This window comes from Fukomys damarensis, unplaced genomic scaffold (assembly GCF_012274545.1).
Source record: "Fukomys damarensis isolate Sample0158 unplaced genomic scaffold, DMR_v1.0_HiC HiC_scaffold_39, whole genome shotgun sequence".
Classification (NCBI taxonomy): Eukaryota; Metazoa; Chordata; class Mammalia; order Rodentia; family Bathyergidae; genus Fukomys; species Fukomys damarensis.
Window position 1 is genome coordinate 104,633,096 of NW_022900951.1, and position 6,002 is coordinate 104,639,097.

Consider the following 6,002-nt stretch of genomic DNA (forward strand, 5'->3'; position numbering starts at 1 on the left):
CTTTCCTCATTGGCCTTTCATGGCAGTTAAAATATAGTGGTGTAGAAATCACTACTTTCAGTTATGGCTCTGAAAGTCCCAGCTAAATGCACCTATGTTATGTAGAAAATTAAACACTTGAAACTCTTTTAGTCACCAACATTTGGACATCCTTTAGTTTCTTGGGAAGTTGTCACAGAGTAATCTAGAGGCAATACTCAGGAGAATAGGGCTCTAGCAAGTAGAGCTGGAGAGAGAATAAATGAAAGAGAAGGAAATTATGAAGTACAGATGTCCTTGGAATCTCTGAGTATCCCTAAAAAGGAGTGGCTCCAAGGAAAGTAAAGGAAGCTAAAAGGACAAATAAGCGTTCTTCTGACTTTGCAACTTGAACATTTTATCAAGGATCAACATGATAGCCATAAATACAAAACGTATTGCCCAAAGGAAGACAATTGAGACGCTGTAAGGTACATGAAGCTTCATGCTTTTTACATTTGCAATGAAAACGTCATGAAGCTTAAGAGAGTAGAGAATTATGCAGAAAGCCTGGAAAGAAATGGAGATACTGATGGCTTCTTTTTCTAGTACATGTACATTTCTATTTAAGGGATTCATGCTAATTACAGCGGCACACTTTTTAAAAATGTTATTAAGTGACCATAAAATGTGAACCAAACTTTGTTATATAATTTATGTTTAAAATCTCCATGCATCTGTCTAATATGTCATCTGACATTTGTTATTATTTGGTTGTGGACTGGCTTTGAATCTCAAATGAAATATTTATGACAGCAAAGGATGTGGGAATCATATGAATAAAACATGTACATGCAGGTATAGATTAGTAACAATTACTGACAGGGAAAAATCAGTAATCACACTTCCTTTGCCACTAGCTCATTTTTAAGTATGCTTGTTGGGATGTCTTTCAACCCCAATTTGTATTCTGTTTAAATACACTTGCTTACTAGTCCTGAAATGACAAGTTCAAATAATCTCAGAGTTCTATTAGAACTTTTGTAAATTAATTCTCCTGAATCAGAAAGTCCCATAACGTTTAGTTCCGGAAAATAATGTGATGTTTTCCTTTTGTGATTGACAGCCGATGTCAAAACATTGTAGAAATGAATTTCAGCGTAGAAACTGGCAAATGGAGGAAGAGAGGCAAAGTGAGAGATGGGGTATAATTAAGATTCCAGAACCAGAACATGAACATTTTACCTCGAAAACACTAAATGTACTGTGCAACCCGAACCACTGAGGAGGCTTTTCACTAGTTTGATCTTCCAACATGAAGTTGACATTTATGTAAGGATATAAGCCAGTGTGTTGAAACATTGGGATTCAACCCTATGTCCACATATTCCAGGACTGTGCTTTATCATTAGGCTGTAGAATTATGTCATATACCGGCCATTTTTACCAAATTGAGAGCAGAAGCCCACAGGAAAACTGCCTAATCCTTTTTTCTACTTTCTTCATGTCTTAAAGCCTTCCATGATACCCACCTTGTAGCACTTTCTAGTACGCTGCTACCACTGAGCATCATTTAACACAGTTGTCCTCTAAAGTAACACATAAACAGAGCTTAGTTGCTTAAACAAATAGTAACTCATTTTGTTCATAAAACAAAAGGTTTAACAAGTAGAGTTTTGTTAGCCTAGTGACGGATATTGCTTCTTTCTACAGTTCAATGATGTCAAGGGCATTGTTCCTGAAATTCGACTGGTGTCTTCCTGGAGGCCACAATATTGTTGCTCCATCGGTCAGGGTTTAGATTTTCCAGTGGCAGTAAGACTGTCAGATTCTCTAGACAACCCAGTACCATAATGAAAGAAAGAGGAATGTTAAGCATTTGGAGAAAACTGTTACATGGGAGCAATTCAAAGCTCTTAGAGTCAAGCTCCATTCTTTTGTAATTTTGTATAGATTCAAGTTTACTACTAAAGTACTTGAAACTTACCAACGTGAAGCTACTGGAAATACCTTGTTTTATCTTTCAAGGGTGCATTAAAAAGTAGAGTCTAGAACAGGTTTCATATTACCCCAGAGAAACAACTGGAAGAAGCAGGGCTGTTTACTTGCTGAATATAGAATGATAGAATCACATACTTTGGGCAGACAATTGGCCAAATGCATCTTTTAAATCTCAAAAGCAGCTTTCATTGATGCAGAGCGTACATTCAGTTTTTAAATAATACCAAGTAAGACAAAAAAAAACTGAACTTCATACATTTTCCCATGGTCATTTAAGGAGAAGATTTTGTGAAATGCAATTTAGCACATCTGCTATGGTATTAACTAAAAAAAGCAAATAAAACAATTAATACCCCCGAGCTGAGAGCAGCAGGTGAGTGTAAGAATGAGATTTTGCCAATTAAACACACACAAGAGCTACCTTTGTCACTGATGGGCTGACAGAGTCACACAATGCAAGGACAGAATGGATGAGTTCTATGGTCAGTAATTAGGATCCAGAAAAACAGTGAACTTTCTTAATGAGATCTGCTTATATATGCTTGCTTTTTGTTGTGAAAAGCAAACAAGACAGTTTCAATTAAAGTTTAGTGAATTCTCTACACCTGACGTCCTTCTATATTAATAGGATATTGTGGGAATGCTGCTGGATGCTAAGGATTCAGACATGAAAGATAGTGTCTGACTTCAGATAGTGCCAGTCTAATAGATCCCCGATATTCATGTTTATTTCTTTCATCAGCTCTTATAAATGTGTCTTTTGTCCTTATATGCTTCTTTTCATTGATACATGTTTGGAAGTATAGGGCACAGCCATCAGTGTTGTGATTTAACTCAAAGTTCTATTCTTGAATATGCCTTTGTCGCTTACACTAATAAAGTATTTATTTAAAACAGTCACCATTTTTGTTATCTTTGTATGACAATAATGTATGCCAATGCCGGGCTAAGAAAATTCAAAGGCCTCATTGAATTGCTCTCCCATTACCTTCAGAATGATGTCCAAATTCCTTATAATGTCACTAAATGCCTTACCCACTGTGGTTTCAGCCTTATTTTGCCAGGCAATCTAACAAATGTTTTATTCTCCAATTCAAGTAAAGGATATAAAACCCTGTGAAAACATGCTCTGTTACAAACTTGGATCTGTGCATTGGCAACTGCTTCCCTTCTTCTTTGCAGGCCTAGTTGCCATTGAAATGATGCTAAAGTTAATATCTTTGTCCAGGGACAAAAGTGGGAACATGTGGAGAGAGGCAGCAGCAAGCATGGTTTGCAAACATGCAAGCAAATCCAATTTTGAAAAAAAAGAAGGAGATATGTTGTGTCCCATGTCAATAGCCCTATCCAGTGCTCCTGAATCTAAATGATAAAAATGAGATAAATACTGAGATACTGCAACTACTCCTCCAATCCAGCAAGAATTGAGCCAGTTATCAAATGATGTCAAACCATAGTCAGGACATGGACAAATATAAACTGTGCAACCAGTTGAATAGGTCAGTGCTAGTACTTCCACTAACCTCTCAGAACTGTAGACCCTGTTCCCTTTGTACAAAATTAGATATCTTGGGGACAACACCTATCATATTCTGTGAATTTTATTGTAATTGCTTTTCCATAAATGTGCATGCGGGACTTTCTCAGACCACTGCCTTTGCTCTTACTATCTCTTGCTTATAAATCTCTCTCTCTTTGTTAGAATTCTTTTAGGCCAGTCTCAAATATCATTTTTGTGTAATAGGTCAGACAGTAAATTTTGGACTTTATGAGGCATACAGTCTGTTAAAACTACTTAACTCTGCTGTCCTAGCATGAAAGCTACCACAGACAATAATACATAAACAAGTGAAGACAGCTATGTGCCAAATAAATTTTATTTACAAAAAGAATCAAAGGTCTAGTTTTGGACCTCCAGATCATAGTTTGCTGAACCCTAGTTTTAGATGATTCCTTGCCTACTGCTCCAACTATTATTAAGTTTTCCTTCCTGTGGGATGCACAAAACATTTTCTAGGCCTTTCAGGCATTGCTTATTGCATTTTACCTTGTGATTTATCTTTTTAAATGTTTCTACCCATTGAATTAAAATTTCTTCTATTCACTTTAGCTGCTAAATAAGGTATTGTATTGAATTAGCTAAGATATAACAAAAGATAGTCTTATTTGTATTTTATAATTGGCAGTATAAAATTTTAAGAATAATTCTCAGTCCTTCTGTGCCTTAGGATGATAGAGAGGAGAATTCCAGCTTGCCCAATTTCTTTTTTATAGTTGTTCCTGTTTTTTAACTGCTGATTTTTAGTTTGAAGTGTGGCTGCCTAGAAGGGAGACTATAATTTTGAGTTTTCTTTAAATTAGATGTTTCTGTGTGACCATGCTTTAGCCTCAGGAATATATATGCAAGAGTCACATACAACTTGTAAGAGTGTCCTCAGATGAAGCAGATTTATCCTTTTTAACCCACTGTATTGAACAACTATCTGGGATCATGTGGTGCATAATTCATATTAGGAGCACAGAAAAGAAGATGTAGAAGTCCAAGTCCTTTGGAATCATGGAGCTGATACAACCAACAACATACTGCCTTCAAATTTCTTTACATGGAATTAAAATGATTTCTAAAATTGATTTAAACAATTTTTGTTTAGGTATTTATAGCCAAACTCAATCTTCACTGGCAAGACTGTCAGTACTTTACCTACTGAAATCAAGGCTATGAAATGACTTTAAGTCACTTTCTAGGGTCAGAGGCCTTCCTGGGCTGGTTTCATTGATGACGCAATTCTTTATATTGATAGGACAGCAAGAAGAAGGGAACCTGCCATTTTGATATACTTCCTCCTTGCTTCAACTACATCCAGTTTTGACATTGCTCTGCTTATAAAAGGCTGTCCTGAACTTATTTCTATCTTTGCCCTGGTGCAAAGATTGGTGTCACTCAGTGCAGCCTGGCTCAAACTGAACCATCGTAGCTCTACTTTTCTTCTCCCCACTTCCTTCTAATAGCCACAGTCCCTGAAATATTCCTTTATTTCAAATAAAGTATGGTTCCCTGTGTGACTAAATTACCAGCTTGTTTAGCTTCTATTCTTTCTCTGAGTTCCTACTCCTTTCAGTACCCTTCCCTGTCTCTGTTCTAATGAATAGCTAATTAAATCTAAAAAAATTAAGCTACTACTTTTCTTCTCCCCACTTCCTTCTAATAGCCACAGTCCCTGAAATATTCCTTTATTTCAAATAAAGTATGGTTCCCTGTGTGACTAAATTACCAGCTTGTTTAGCTTCTATTCTTTCTCTGAGTTCCTACTCCTTTCAGTACCCTTCCCTGTCTCTGTTCTAATGAATAGCTAATTAAATCTAAAAAAATTAAGCTAAACTGCTTTTCATAACTAATATTCATTCCTCTTAGAATTTTCAAACATACTTCTTGTCTGAGATTCTGTGAAAGGGCCTGAACTCTTATTTTTCTTCATAACACTTAAAGCATTTTCAAACAAGAAAAATGAAGGGGCTTAATACAAACACCGTGATTGTTCAAGAAAGCAACTCCACACCACCCTTGGCATTTTGTCCTTTTTCTGTCAGCCTACCAGTCCAGGAAAAAAATGTAAACATTTACACATTTGGGGGAAGTTCCCTGGAAAAAGAATGTAACGTGAAGAATCATTTTAGAATTGTGAATGATCAACTGCAGTTTCCGTTGCATCAGTTGCATTTTAATTATTAGTTCTAAAGTCTCATACATGTTTTTCCTATATTTTTGTCCTTCTTGCTTTCCTTGATTTCAGTTATATGAAGATAAATATGCAACCTCAGGCGTCCATAATTCAAGATTTCTCTCCAGTGGTCTGAGGTATTTGTCAGAAATGCAGAAAAGAAATCAACAAGGATCTTATGTAGGTAAGCTTACCAAGAAAACAAGAGACATAAGAAAGCCAAGGTTATGTATATGTACAAATGAAAACTCATTTTTTTGAAGCTTCCCAAAATTCAATTTATATATATATATGTGTGTGTGTATATATATACATATATATATA